The sequence below is a fragment of the Bos taurus genome, chromosome 14, assembly GCF_002263795.3.
Source record: "Bos taurus isolate L1 Dominette 01449 registration number 42190680 breed Hereford chromosome 14, ARS-UCD2.0, whole genome shotgun sequence".
In the NCBI taxonomy this organism is placed as follows: domain Eukaryota; kingdom Metazoa; phylum Chordata; class Mammalia; order Artiodactyla; family Bovidae; genus Bos; species Bos taurus.
Window position 1 is genome coordinate 34,705,556 of NC_037341.1, and position 16,350 is coordinate 34,721,905.

The 16,350-nt window shown below is 41.4% G+C and overlaps 1 non-coding gene across 1 annotated transcript; it reads left to right on the forward strand.

Annotated features, from left to right (window-relative positions):
* Positions 1–3,913: 3,913 nt before the first annotated feature.
* On the forward strand, positions 3,914–4,002 carry LOC112449626 (small nucleolar SNORD12/SNORD106). Its single transcript, XR_003038227.1, has one exon. It is a non-coding gene; the product is annotated as a small nucleolar SNORD12/SNORD106 (small nucleolar RNA).
* The last annotated feature ends 12,348 nt before the right edge of the window (positions 4,003–16,350 follow it).

The following is a 16,350-nucleotide window of genomic DNA, read 5'->3' on the forward strand; positions in this document are numbered from 1 at the left end:
ACTGCCACAGCGAATTCAATTCACGCAGGCTGACTTCGCGCTATGCGTCACTTACAAAGTGTTTGCTTGTCTATGCCTCCCCTCCCCTGCCCACTCCGCTTCTGGGTGAACCAACCAAATGAACTGGCTGTGCTGGAAACAAGGGAAGAAAAAGCGTGCGGTGTTAGTAAACAGCGTATCTAAAATATAATAGAGGGACATTCTAGGAGACTGCAGCTATCTTGGTTGGGGGTCGGTTTTCCGCTCAGTAGCATAAATATAAATATCTTGCTGCTTATATTCCGGCTGTTGTATAACACAGGGGGCTAAGCTGAGTGCTCTGTGATGACCTAGAGGGGTGGGATGGAGGGGATGGTGGGAGGGAGGCTCAAGAGAGAGGGGATATATGTATAGATACAGTTGATTTGTGTTGTTTTATATCAGAAACTAACAACATGGTGAAGCAATTATCCTCTAAAGAATTTTACCATACAGAATTACAAATCATAAAATAAAGGAACAATAAAATAAAGCAATATGGTGACCTCCCTCTTTAATGATAAAAATGTTGGAATCAAGATGCATTTTTTTGATGCTACATAAAGATTGGATTTTTTTTAATCTTAAGTTTAGTTCATTTAAAATGTGTTAGTTTCTGCTCTACAGTAAAGTGAATCAGTTCTACATATGCACATATCTATACTTTTTTAGATTATTTTCCCATATTGGTCATTACTGGAGTAGGAAATGGCAACCCACTCCAGTATTCTTGCCTGGAAAATTCCATGGACAGAGGAGCCTGGCAGGCTACAGTCGGACACGACTGAGCGACAGAGCACACACAGTCATTACAGAGTATTGAGAAGAGACCAGATAGAAAGATTGGATTTTGACTGACACATGGATTAGTTTGAATGGGTTTTAAGACCAGGTGTTAAAAAAATTTCCTTGAAGCATCCAGGAGATCAGGAAAGACCATTTCCCCCCATGCTGAGGTTTGTAAGCAGAGGCTCTGGGAGGCCTCTCTTGGTGGGGACTTCACCACTGTTGATTTGCAGCGGGAGAGCGAGGTCAACACATGTGCCTCCTTGATGAAGCACTGAGTCATTCTGTGTGCCCTCTGCCGCACCTTTTCCACGTTAGTAGCATTTTTCCTGCAGGAGTATGCTTAGAACTGTGTATCTTTACCCAAGAGAGGGTGCAGTGGCGGCTGTCTGGCACCCAGACAGCTCTCTGTCCTACCGTCTCTGACCCTGTCCTCACTGCTGGAGAAATATGTGGGCCTTGTGTAGCATATACTACTAATCAGAGCATCAAGCAGACGTCAGCTTTCTGAGATGACACTAAGGTGCAGTGTGTAAACTTGGAAAGCCGTGAAGCGACTTTGCTGTCACTCATTAAAAATACTTTTTAAACTGAAGTATAGTTGATTTACATCGTTGTGTTATTTTCAGGCAGACAGCAAAGTGCTTCGGTGATTTACAAATGTATTTTTTCAGATTCTTTTCCATTCTAGGTTATTACAAGATATTGAATATAGTTCCTTATCTGCACAGTAGGTCCTTGTTTATCTAGTCTGTATATAGTAGTGTGTATCTGTTAATCCCAAACTCCTAATTTATCCCTACCTCCCCCTCCTTTGGTAACCATAAGTTTGTTTTCTTTATCTGTGAGTCTCTTTTATGTTTTGTAAATAAGTTTGCTTTTATCATATTTTAGATTTCACATATAAGTGATATCATAAGATATCAGTCTTTGACTCCATTTATAATAATCTCTAGGCCCGTTGTCAGACTGTTTGTAAATTGCCTTTCTATACACTCTTTTCTTTAGTATGAGGGTGGCTTTTGGCAATGCCATCAAGCCATTCCGACTTGACTGAACAGGCACATCTATGTTCAGTACAAAACCAAATAAAAAAGTCTCTCTGTCACATCCTCTGACCTGAGGTTGACTCAGGCTTTTCTTCAGTGAGTCTAAAGTAGAGGGAAACAGCCTGAAGGAAAGTGCGTGAAGACCTTGCTGTGTGTCTTTGTCTGTCTCAGGCCCAAGGGCAGGTCCGGCCTTCCCCTGCTGGGAGCTCAGGCTTCTGTTGGAAAGCAGGTACGCAAAACCTTCTTTAACTTTGCCTGCCATGAGTGGTAAGGTAAAAAACACCCGCTGATCATTAACAGATCTATCTCCTAAGACACCGCTCCTCAGAACATGGCATTTGTTGACTCTGGGCAAGCTTTAGTATTTTCCACGTGTAAGAAGGTTTGGCCAGTTGCGCTTCTGGAGATGGTCATATTCCCAAGCCAGAAATGTCAGTTACCAGTTTTCTTTCTTCATCTGTTCATTAAACCTTTTAAATATTGTCTCTTTGCTTCCCAGGAACTAGCGATGACATGTGTCATTTTCCTATCCATAAACTTCTTTAAAAGAAAAAGCCTATGATCGTTAGCAATTCTGCGCTGTGTAGGGTTTCAAATATTTGAGGATTTTATTATTTCTTGTTCACTGAGAGCAAGCAAAATAGCTAAATGTGTAGTATTGTTGAGCTCACTTAACTCCTATTTAGTATCGAAGTAAGAATCAGGGTGGTTATTTATATGTGAAGTCGGGTCACAAGCTTATTTCCAAGAAATTTATTCAAGGCAATAATTTTATCCTTAACAACTTGTCAGAACAAATGAAAATTTGCTATGTGGGTTTTCTGATCCATTTGAGATATGATGGCTCTGTGGGGAAGCTGCTGCTTTCTGTGAAGATAATGAGAAAAAAAAAGTTGTCAGGAGGCAGAAAGCAAAGAGTTCAGAAGTCGGCTGGGTGGTCAGCAGAGCAATCACACTATATATACTTATTTGTGATAAATAAGTCACAGTGTGGAAGACGCACTGGAACCCTGGTTCTGCTAGCTGATGCTTGTCTGATTGTTTCCCCAGATGCTCCCACCAGCTGTAAATCTCAGCCACTAGTCCCCAGAGGATCTTTCCATACCTGGTCCGTTTTTGTGCCCCAGTTGAATTACCTGTTCTGTGGCTCCCCAGAGGCTCATATTCCCCATAGAGTATAATCTTCACACAGAGCTCTCAACAGCTCTATTCTCTCTAGATGGTAGCTCGGAGTTTCATGAGCATCTTCCTGTGTGGTTTGGAGCCATAGAGTGACTTGCAGTGGGCTTGTTTGGGAACCTGACATGGTGTGTTTTAGAGAAGTTGCAGATTTGTGACTCATCTTCAAAAAGAGATCTACACATATCAAAATTGAATAAGGATCTGATTGATGAAAATTGGCCACTTTCACTGTCATTGGCTGAGTTCTCTGTGCGAGGATCTTTAGTTCACACACTATATACATTTTCTTGTTCAGTCTTATAACCTATTTTCACTTTATGGATGAGGGAGTTGAAGCTTAGAAAGGTTGTCACTTGCCTAGGTTTCCTTAGCTGGGATGGGAAGTCCGTCCTGCCCACCTGTGCAACTCTGTGCATTCTTTCTGCTGGCTATACTGTCTGTATTCCCCAAGAGACCATCCAAACCACTTTCCCATCTATGATTTCCTGCAGTTCTGTCCTTCTACAGTGTTCATCTCTCAAGACTGCAACCCTGGATTTGTCATCCTGCTTCCAAACAGGCACAACTGATCATCTGAGGGTGAGGGGAACCAAACTATAAACTATACAATTCCTTGTAAATACCTCAGCTGAGTCCTCTGCATTACCATCAGTCCTCTCAGAGATCCCTGGTTAGTTTTCACTGCCAATCCTCACGGAAGGATTCTAGACCATCACCACTCTCTTCCAACCCACCTTTTCACCTCCAAACTCAGCAAACCTTAAACTTTTGGGAAAAGCTGAATCCATCAGAAAATTTCACATACTTTACTTACAAAGTAGCAAATCTTTACCTTGGTATTGCTGGTTTCAGGATATCAATTTCAGGTTAGGGTCAAACCCATTAGCTGATGATATAACTTTATACCCCTGTTGATGGATCCTGTTGATCTAACTGGACTATTACCAGTTTTATCTGATGCATTGGGGGAAAAACCCTGTTAACTGGATCAAATCTGTTACCTGGATCCTACAAAACCCCTTACCTCCTCCTGTTTCCTCTGGGACCTTATTCCATTAATCCAACTGGTTCCCTGGTGGCTCAATGGCAAAGATTCTGCCTGCAATGCAGGAGCCACACAGGAGGCACAGGTTTGATCCCTGAGTTGGGAAGATCCCCTGGAGAAATGGCAACCACTCCAGTTTTGTTGCCTAGAGAATTCCATGGACAGAGGAGCCTGGTGGGCTATAGTCCATAGGGTCGCAAAGAGTCGGACACAACTGAAGTGACTCAACACACACACAGCTCAATTCCTCTACCTTTTATTCTCTCACTCTCTTCAGACATCTTCCCCTCAGCCTTAAAACAAGCACATATCTTGCCAAACAAGTTTAAAAGACCCATCCCTCCAGCTACCATCAAGTCTCTCTTTCCTTTTCATGAAGCTACTTAAAGAATGTTCTATACAATTGGTTGTCAACATCTTTTCCCATTCTTTTGCCTATCAGATTTGGCTTTTGTGTTCTTACCTCTTCTTATTAATCAGGATCTGACCAGACCAAAAAATGAACAACTTCAGTGATTTGTTACCAAATATATATATAATGTGGGGAAATTGATTAGATGGGTAGTGGAGTAACTGAGAAACCAGACAGGATGGTGAGATATCTTAGATGCCCACAGCTGGAAGCTACTTCCACACATGAAATGGAGGGATGAAGGAAAAATGGTACTATCAGACCTTGGCCTGGAGATGACGCTAGAGGCAAGACTCTTGGGTTGACTGGCTTGTCCAGAGGGAGCTGAAGCCACGGAGGGGATTCAGCCCATGTACTGTCAGACATCCATCCGCAGCAGAGAAGAGAAGCAGAAACACCCAACCTCTCTGTTCCCTTTGTCTTTTAATCTCTCACCCGTATCAACCATTGGCTAAACTCAGCCCAGCTGGAGACCAGCTGACACTGGAGCCTGGCAAGTGCAGCTTGCAGGTTCAGATGTCTGGAACACAGATGAGGGGAAGGTTGAGGAGGGGATCTCCCAGCCCATAGATCCAGGACCAGCACATTACATGAGAACAACAGTTACTTTCTAGGTGCTAAGTCTAGTGGGATTTTGGTTTTTCTGGTTTTGGATCTTTCCTCATTCCACTGGTGATTACTCCCTGCTTGGAATTCTCTGCTTTTGGCATCTGAGAGATGCAGTATCCTCATTCCATTCTGTCTATTCCTATAGACCACACCCCCATAACTACCACTTAAATAATGGTATTCTCCAGGATATGGTTCTTCATTCTCAAGATGTTGACTCACATGTGGATTTGAATAATTCAAAAATATGTTTCTTGGGAGGAATTGGGAGATTGGGATTGACACATAAGCATTACTGATATTTTGTCAGTTCAGTTCCATTCAGTCACTCAGTCATGTCTGACTCTTTGTGACCCCATGGACTGCAGTACGCCAGGCTTACCTGTCCATCACCAACTCCTAGAGCTTCCTCAAACTCACGTTCATCGAGTCAGTGATGCCATCCAATCATCTCATTCTCTGTCATTCCCTTCTCCTCCTGCCTTCAATCTTTCCCAGCATAACGGTCTTTTTGGATGAGTCACTTCTTTGCATCAGGTGGTCAAATTATTGGAGCTTCAGATTCAGTGACAGTCCTTCCAATGAATATTCAGGACTGATTTCCTTTAGGATGGACTGGTTGGATCTCCTTACAGTCCAAGGGACTCTCAAGAGTCTTCTCCAACACCACAGTTCAAAAGCATCAATTCTTCAGTGCTCAGCTTTCTTTATGGTCCAACACCCACATCCATACATGACTACTGACAAAAGCCATAGCTTTGACTAAACGGACCTTTGTTGGCAAAGTAATGTCTCTGCTTTTTAATATGCTGTCTAGGTTGGTCATAGCTTTTTTTCCAAGGAGCAAGCATCTTTTAATTTCATGGCTGCAGTCACCATCTGCAGTGATTTTGGAGCCCCCCAAAATAATCTGTCACTGTTTTTATTATTTCCCCATCTATTTGCCATGAAATGATGGAACTGGATGCCATGATCTTAGTTTTTTGAATGTTGAGTTTTCATCCAGCTTTTTCACTCTCCTTTTTCACTTTTATCAAGAGGCTCTACAGTTCCTCTTTGCTTTCTGCCGTTAAGGGTGGTGTCATCGGCATATCTGAGGTTATTGATATTTCTCCCGGCAATCTTGATTCCAGCTTGTGCTTCTTCTAGCCCAGCGTTTCTCATGATGTACTCTGCGTGTAAGTTAAATAAGCAGGGTGACAATATACAGCCTTGATGTACTCCTTTTCCTATTTGGAACCAGTCTGTTGTTGCATGTCCAGTTCTAACTGTTGCTTCCTGACCTGCATACAGGTTTCTCAAGAGGCAGGTCAGGTGGTCTGGTACTCCCATCTCTTTCAGAATTTTCCACAGTTTCTTGTGATCCACACAGTCAAAGGCTTTGGCATAGTCAATAAAGCAGAAATAGATGTTTTTCTGGAACTCTCTTGCTTTTTCCATGATCCAGTGGATGTTGGCAATTTGATCTCTGGTTCCTCTGCCTTTTCTAAAACCAGCTTGAACATCTGGAAGTTCACGGTTCATGTATTGCTGAAGCCTGGCTTGGAGAATTTTGAGCATTACTTTACTAGCATGTGAGATGAGTGCAATTGTGTGGTAGTTTGAGCATTCTTTGGCATTGCCTTTCTTTGGGATTGGAATGAAAACTGACCTTTTCCAGTCCTGTGGCCACGGATGAGTTTTCCAAATTTGCTGGCATATTGAGTGTAGCACTTTCACAACATCATCTTTCAGGATTTGAAATAGCTCAATTGGAATTCCATCACCTCCACTAGCTTTGTTTGTAGTGATGCTTTCTAAGGCCCACTTGACTTCACATTCCAGGATGTCTGGCTTGAGTGATCACACCATGGTGATTGTCTGGGTCGTGAAGATCTTTTTTGTACAGTTCTTCTGTGTATTCTTGCCACCTCTTCTTCATATCTTCTGCTTCTGTTAGGTCCATACCATTTCTGTCCTTTATCGAGCCCATCTTTGCATGAAATGTTCCCTTGGTATCTCTAATTTTCTTGAAGAGATCTCTAGTCTTTCCCATTCTGTTTTCCTCTATTTCTTTGCAGTAATCACTGAGGAAGGCTTTCTTATCTCTCCTTGATATTCTTTGGAACTCTGCATTCAGATGTTTATATCTTTCTTTTTCTCCTTTGCTTTTCACTTCTCTTCTTTTCACAGCTATTTGTAAGGCTTCCCAGACAGCCATTTTGCTTTTTTCCATTTCTTTTCCATGGGGATGGTCTTGATCCCTGTCTCCTGTACAATGTCATGAACCTCCATCCATAGTTCATCAGGCATTCTATCTATCAGATCTAGTCCCTTAAATCTATTTCTCACTTCCACTGTATAATCATAAGGGGTTTGGTTTAGGTCATACCTGAATGGTCTAGTGTTTTTCCCTACTTTCTTCAATTTAAGTCTGAATTTGGCAATAAGGAGTTCATGATCTGAGCCACAGTCAGCTCCTGGTCTTGTTTTTGCTGACTGTATAGAGCTTCTCCATCTTTGGCTGCAAAGAATATAATCAATCTGATTTCGGTGTTGACCATCTGGTGATGTCCATGTGTAGAGTTCTCTTGTGTTCTTGGAAAAGGGTGTTTGCTATGACCAGTGCATTCTCATGGCAAAACTCGAACAGCCTTTGCCCTGCCTCATTCCGTATTCTCAGAGAAGGCAATGGCACCCCACTCCAGTACTTTTGCCTGGAAAATCCCATGGACCGAGGAGCCTGGTTGGCTGTAGTCCATGGGGTCGCTAAGAGTCAGACACGACTGAACTTCACTTTCACTTTTCACTTTCATGCACTGGAGAAGGAAATGGCAACCCACTCCAGTGTTCTCGCCTGGAGAATCCCAGGGACGGCAGAGCCTGATGGGCTGCCATCTATGGGGTCGCACAGAGTCGGACACGACTGAAGCGACTTAGCAGCAGCAACAGTAGCAGCAGCGGCAGCATTCGGTATTCTAAGGCCAAATTTGCTGTTATCCCAGGTGTTTCTTGACTTCCTACTTTTGCATTCCAGTCCCCTATAATGAAAAGGACATCTTTTTTTGGTCTTAGTTCTAAAAGGTCTTGTAGGTCTTCATAGAACCATTCAACTTCAGCTTCTTCAGTGTTACTGGTTGGGGCATAGACTTGGATTATTGTGATATTGAATGGTTTGCCTTGGAAAGGAACAGAGATCATTCTGTTGTTTTTGAGATTGCATCCAAGTACTGCATTTCAGACTCTTTTATTGACCATGATGGCTACTCCATTTCTTCTAAGGGATTCCTGCCCACAGTAGTAGATATAATGGTCATCTGAGTTAAATTCACCCATTCCAGTCCATTTTAGTTTGCTGATTCCTAGAATGTTGACGTTCACTCTTGCCATCTCCTGTTTGACTACTTCCAATTTGCCTTGATTCATGGACTAACATTCCAGGTTCCTATGCAATATTGCTCTTTACAGCATCAGACCTTGCTTCTATCAGCAGTCATATCCAAAGTTTTTGCTTTGGCTCCATCCCTTAATTCTTTCTGGAGTTATTTCTCCACTGATGTCCAGTAGCATATTGGGTACCTACTAACCCAGGGAGTTCCCCTTTCAGTATCCTATCCTATTTTGCCTTTTCATACTGTTCATGGGGTTCTCAAGGCAAGAATACTGAAGTGGTTTGCCATTCCCTTCTCCAGTGGACCACATTCTGTCAGACCTCTCCACCATGACCCGCCCGTCTTGGGTGGCCCCACGGGCATGGCTTAGTTTCATTGAGTTAGACAAAGGCTGTGGTCCTAGTGTGATTAGATTGACTAGTTTTCTGTGATTATGCTTTCAGTGTGTCTGCCCTCTGATGCCCTCTTGCAACACCTACTGTCTTACTTGGGTTTCTCTTACCATCTAGGTCATCATAGAACTGTTCAATTTCATCTTCTTCAGTGTTACTGGTTGGAGCATAAACTTGGAGTACTGTGATATTGAATGGTTTGTCTTGGAAATGAACAAAGATCATTCTGTCATCTTTGAGATCACACTCAACTACTGCATTTCGGACTCTTGTTGACTCTGATGGCTACTCCATTTCTTCTAAGGGCTTCTTGCCCACTGTAGTAGATATAATGGTCATATTAGTTAAATTCACCCATTCCAGTCCATTATAGTTCACTGATTCCTAAAATGTCGACTGCTCACTCTACACTCCATGGGGTTGCAAAGACTCAGACACGACTTAGCAACTAGACAACAAAATAAAACAGACAACTAATGAGAACATATTGTACAGTACAGGAAACTGTACTTAATGCACTGTGGTGACCTGAATGAGAGGAAAATCCTAAAGGGAGGATATAATATATATATATGTCTGTGTGTGTGTGTGTGTGTGTGTGTCTGTGTCTATGTGGCTGACTCATTTTGCTCTGCAGTAGAAGCTAGCACAACATTTTAAAGCAACTATACTCCAATAAAAATTAATTTAAAAATATGTATCTCTAGCCCAGGCCTCTCATAAAATACAAATCTGTGTTGGCAGCTCCCGGACTCCACAACCATTTCAAGTTGAACAGCAACAAAACCAAATTCATCTTTCTCTTCAGTTTCTTCTTTCATTCTCCTCTGCTTGCTCTCTCATCAATGGATTGATTCACTACCTGTCTATTAGAGACTGTGTGTGGTTGGAGATTTTACCTTCCTTATAAGTGATCAACTCGTCTGCCAGAGTTTCGTGGATGCTGGCAGAAGACACAAGTCTCCTAGATCAGAGACAAAGGGATTGCTTACCCAGGGCACGGCATGCAGCATGAGCTTCACGGGAGTGTAAGTTTCCTTTGCCCTGCAAGACGCACAGGGATGACATGGAGTGATTCAGGTGAATGCTGTGCATGGGCTAGGTCTGCGTCACTGCCATGGAACAGGATGCTTAGGGACCCCCGGCCTTTCACCACGGGCTGCAAGCAAACCCGCACAACCTGCACTCCAGAAGGAAACGTTTGCACTGTTCAGGAGACTGAACAGTGCACATCTGCTCTTGGCTCTGGAGGGAGGCTGAAAGACCAAGGAGGGGCTCTCTCTTCTGTGAGGAGACTGACACTTCTCTTTCTGTGCCTTGCTTCCGTGGTGACCTGTGTTTCCCCTGTCCTCTGGTTTCCAGCTCGTCTGATCCTTCAAGGCTCTGTCACCCGACCTGCCGCCCTTCTACCTGTGTGACAGCTTTTCCTTTCTCAGTGACCCTAAGAAATCCCATATATTTATTTTTGTGTTTCCCCTGTGACCCGTTGGCCCTCTTACCCAGCTGCGAGTGCCTGGAGGGCTCATGCACTGTCTGATACCTCTGTAGCCCTATGCTGTAGTAGGGTGTCTGGTGGAGCTCAGTGCCGTCTAAGGATCTTCTAGACCGGGGATCCCCAACCCCTGGGCCACAGACCAGTGCCATTAGGAACTGGGCTGCACAGCAGGATTCAGTGGGGAGCAGCAGGTGAAGCTTCATCTGCTGTTCCCCTGTCACTCCCCATCGCTCGCATTACCACTTGAACCATCCCCCCACCCCCTATTGGTGGAAAAATTGTCTTCCATGAAACAGGTTCCTGGTGCTAAAAGGTTGGGGTCCACTGGTCTAGACAGTTCACTGTGCTTCTTCCACAACAATTCCTCTTTTGAACTATCAAAACATTAGTGCTTGTTCCTTCTGAGATGATCTAGGACACTGAGATGACCACATCTGTATTTCTGAGATGACGCTAACATTACAGAAGTACTAAATTGTGAGACAGGTAAGAAAATATGGTAAAGTAGCCATTATTTTGTTTTTTGGGAGTACATATTATGTGCCCCTGTGATAACACTAGGCAGAACATCTACTATACTTCTTTAAGGAGAGAAATTACCCAGCTGTTCACCTGGTTTTGGTTATTTTACTTTCCTGTCAATAATGTTGAAAAATATACCCATTTTTATTATAAGGATGAGAAAGAATGAGTTTGGAGTAACCTGTCTTTAATCAAATTTGGATGACATTTCGGGAGATTTTGCAGCTGGCAAGAAGAGAACCTGGCAAGCACATATGCACCCACATTTCAAAATGGTGTCCAATCCCATTTCTTATTCCTTGAACAGAGTTCAAAGTTGGTCAGGCTTCTTTCCATTTCTGCAAATTCTGGAAATTCCAAAATCATTTTGTTCTAACCTCATTGGAAAAACCATGTAACTGTTTTCCTAATGGATTGATAACCAGTCAAATATTTTGTCATGCAGTTCACATAAAAAGATAAACCCCATGCACTGGTGGATTAATGGAGGAAAAGCATAAAACCACGCTAAGTCCCAACAATGTTGACTGTTACAAAATTGCTTTCAGTTTTATAAGAATCTGATATCTGTTATTCATAAGGCACATTACCTGTTTTTTTTTTTTTTTTTTTTTTTACCGATACAATCATTTGGATGATATACATTGGGCAGGGTGTTTGAGTCAGGTTCGTGGAAAACTGTTTGATTACTATTAAAGCTGATTAAATCTAAAGTTTTCTTTTTCACCAAGAAAGTAAAATAAGAAATATTTTTTTATGCTTTGTAGTCCAGAGACATGAGCTATTAAAACTATACTTTTTTAAAAGATGGTGAAGAAGCCTACTTGCAGTAGAATCGTGTTTGTTAAGAATATGGATATTGTTAAGCCTTTAATGAAAGGTCATGCAAAGTTTTAGAGAAGGCAATGGCACCCCACTCCAGTACTCTTGCCTGGAAACTCCCATGGATGGAGGAGCCTGGTAGGCTGCAGTCCATGGGGTCGCTAAGAGTTGGACACAACTGAGCGACTTCACTTTCACTTTTCACTTTCATGCATTGTAGGAGGAAATGGCAACCCACTCCAGTGTTCTTGCCTGGAGAATCCCAGGGACGGTGGGGCCTGGTGGGCTGCCGTCTATGTGGTCACACCGAGTTGGACATGACTGAAGCGACTTAGCAGCAGCAGCAGCAGCATGCAAAGTTTAAGCCAAATTGTGAAGTCTGTCTCAAGCTGGGTCTGTATTTTATAGGTGCCAATTAATGTTGGCAACTATAGGATAGGTTGCTTAGGTGTTTTGGGGTATCCAGTGCAACACAATTTATGTCCATCTCTTTTTCCTGACACTAGTGAATAGATTGTATTGAGGTTTTTGCTTGATTTCCTTGTGCACAGATCAATAAGCTGTAGACGGTTTACAACATTCTAGATATATAAGCTATTTGCTTTAACTATTTGCTGCAACCAGTGTTTCTCACCCTAAGTCATCCTGTGAACTGAGTTTTAAGTTCTTTAAGGCAGTTCTGTGAATGAATGAGAGGAAGAGGAGCCAAGAGAGAGCAGAATGAAGGAGAGGGTGGTACATGCCATAGCCAACTGAGGGAGAGGGGTCAGACAGGACTGTTTTGCTTTACTGAGTAGTGTTTGGAGATAATGGATGCATATTGTTTTTGAACTTTCATTTGGGCATGAAAAATAATTCTTACGGTTTTTATCTTTACTTTAAAAAGCTGGATGTCCTTTTTATAGAAAATTTCGTTTGTATAAGACAAAACTGAAAAAAAAATGTGAATCTTTGTTTCCTTTAAAATAGTCCTTTTTGGGGAGCTCTGCTGTGTGTGAGTTAGGGCAGGCAGGATCTAGTTCTCTGAGCAGGGGTTGAACCAGGCCCCCTGAATTGGGAGCACAGATTCTTAGCCAGTGGACCACCAGGAAAGTTCCCCCTCATTCAAAATAATCTTTTAAGGAAAAGTATTTTTTGTAACCTCAAGATATGTTCCAAGGCCCTGGTTATCTCAGTTGATCACGTCCTTAGAAATAGGTGCTCATAGCTTCACTTTCCTTTTTGGGATGGTTTGTTTTCAGGCCATGCTAAGAAGCTATTTTGAAAATGCATGGTATTATTCATGAGGGAGACTTAACTTAGAGAATCTGTAATGCTTAAAACCTAATCATTACCATTTCTTAAAGAAACAATTCAAAGATCCCTTTGATAGTGGATAAATAGTTTAATCCCAAGCTATAAAAAATGATAGTATATTATCTTCTGAGATTTACATAGTGGACTAAGACTTTATTCCTTCTTTTATATGTCTGTCTGCAAAATTTGCTGTCACATAAAGCCAGCTCAGTGGAAGACTCTTAAATACCCCTAGACATTTCCCCTGCAATTAAGGTAGTTACCTCTATACGTAGAGTGCCCTGGGTTAGACCACATAGGCAAAAGTGCTAGGATTTCCCAGGTGTGGCCAGATGAGGGGCTGATACGAAATATTTTACAATTTATTATAACTAGAAACTCAGATACTATATAGATACAGACCAAGAATTAAAGAACCACAAATATCAAGGTACAAAACTTCTTTTGTACCTTTTTTTCTTTCTTTTTTTTCTTTTATAGCTGTGTAATTAGAGTCAGCCATGGGTTATAGTCAGTGTCTTGCAAGGTATTTGAAGTGCTCGTGCTAATTACTATTTTGTAGTTTTGCTGATGGTTGGGCTTTTTTTTTTTTTTTTTTTAATTCTTCTTGTTGACATCAGCTCACCAGTCTCTATGGATCTAAGAGGACAGTTATCTATAGTAAGTGGCTTCTCCTTCTCCTTTTTTCCCCTCCGTAAAGCTAAAAATACAGATTCTGTGTATTTCAGCCAATAGTTATGTTTATTAAGGGTATGAAGAAAGTGAAAGTGATGGTCGATTAGTTGTATCCGACTCTTTTTGACTCTATGGACTATAGCCCACCAGGTTCCTCTGTCCATAGGATTTCCAAGGCAAGAATACTAGAGTGGGTTGCCATTTCCTCCTCCAGGGGATCTTCCTGACCAAGGGATCGAACCCGGGTCTCTTGCATTGCAGGCAGATTCTTTACTGCCTCAGCCACCAGGGGAGCCCATATTTAGAGTATACTTATAACTTACTCTTTCTTCTTCATCAATATTCAATTAATGTTGAATAACTGATTCACTTAGCTCCTGAGGTTTTTTGTTTTTGAATATCCTTTCTGTTTACTAAATCTGCTTTATTTTTTAAAGTATCTATCATCCATCCACCCACCCACATACATCCCACTTTATTTCAAAAAAAATTTAAGGTGGACTCTTAAAATGAGTACAATATTTTTAACCTTAAAATTATGAAATACATGCTGAATTTAAGTCAAATAGTAGCTTACTTCTGACAAATTAACTCCTGCCTCCAAAGTATGACATGAAATGTTTAATGATACAAAACAAGAAAGTAACATTCTTATAAATGATCTTCTAATAACAAATATGATGCTTTTTGATTCAGTAAGAAATCCAAAAGGATCCAAAGGTAAAATTAGCACTTTTGTTACATAAATGACAGACTCAAACATTGTTCTTTGGTTTGAAGGAAGTAGAAATTAGGGATTTTTTAAAAAGGGTTTGAGATCAGTATGTTAAGAATGATTTAGTAGGAAAAATGGCAGCAAAATGGTAATTATTGCAAAGAGAAGTGACATGTACAAAAGGAAAATTCTAGTTGTTGGAAGAAAATGAATTCAGCCTAGAGTTCTAGGAAAATCAAAAACAAGGATGCGTCAGACAATTATACCTGGCATAGAGCAAGACCATAATGTTTGATCACTTGCCATGAAAACAAGCAAATATATCTCTCCTTGAAAAGAATATTGATTGAGTGAAGGTACATAGAACTACACGTTGAGCTGAATTGCTGTTTTCTTCTCTAATCATAAGCATTGCTTAAAAGTACTCCAAGAAAGGGATGAATGTAGATTTGACAGATTAGAATCTGTTGCTGTGCTGGGAATTATTAGAGCTATGCCTAATCAGTATGAACCAGTACATACTCATTACAACACAGTATACATAATTGTTTATCACAACCCATAATTATCTCTAGAAAAATGCATAATTTATTAATATGCATACTGTATACAATATAAATATAAAGTACACATGCATTCACATGCATGATATAAAAATATATATGGACTAGAGTACTTAGGATCTGTCAGTATTTTTATCTTCCAAAGGTAAAAATCCTTCAGGAAACTGCATTTCAGTTGTACAGTTGCTCAGTCATGTCTGACTCTTTGTGATCCCATGGACTGCAGCATGCCTGGCTTCCCTGTCCTTACTATTTCTTGGAATTTGCTCAAAATTATGTCCATTGATTTGGTGATGCCATCCAACCATCTCATCCTCTGTCATCCCCTTCTCCTGCCTTCAATCTTTTCCAATGAGTCGGTTCTTCACATCAGGTGGCCAAAGTATTGGAACTTCAGCTTCAGCATCAGTCCTTCCAATGAATATTCAGGGTTGATTTCCTTTAGGACTGACTGGTTTGATCTCCTTGCTGTCCAAGGGACTCTCAAGAGTCTCCTCCAGAACCACAGTTTGAAGGCATCAATTCTTTTTTATCATCCAGCTCTCACATTTCACATACATGACAGTAATTATGTTTAAAACAAAAAAATGTTTGCTTTTAGATATTACATTTTTATGGTTATGATCTGACACAAAGCCTTTGTCCCATCTGACCTGGCTCCATAGAGTGATTTAATCTACAGTCACAGCTTCTTTTCTTCTCACATCCAGAGGTGTGCCTTGGCTCTGTGTTTGGGAGAGGAACCCGGAGGGGAAACTGAGGTAGCCCCAGACAATGGCTTTTCCTGTTGCCAGCTGATCCCAGATTATTTGTAGATCCAAAAGACAGCGATTGGAAGAATGGAATCCTCCCAGCTACTGAGGCTGGTGTCATTCATCATTTCCTAAAACCATTTAATACTTAGCACCCAGAAAATTGTCCATTAGATTATGACAAAAAAGTAATCCCATGCCTTCTCTTCCCAGCCCTGGATTTAGTCATTGGTACAGTTGATCAAATTGCCAACATCCGCTGGATCATCGAAAAAGAAGAGAGTTCCAGAAAAACATCTATTTCTGCTTTATTGACTATGCCAAAGCCTTTGACTGTGTGGATCACAATAAACTGTGGACAATTCTGAAAGAGATGGGAATACCAGACCACCTGACCTGCCTCTTGAGAAACCTATATGCAGGTCAGGAAGCAACAGTTAGAACTGGACATGCAACAACAGACTGGTTCCAAATAGGAAAAGGAGTACGTCAAGGCTGTATATTGTCACCCTGCTTATTTAACTTACATGCAGAGTACATCATGAGAAACGCTGGGCTAGAAGAAGCACAAGCTGGAATCAAGATTGCTGGGAGATATATCAATAACCTCAGATATGCAGATGACACCACCCTTATGGCAGAAAGG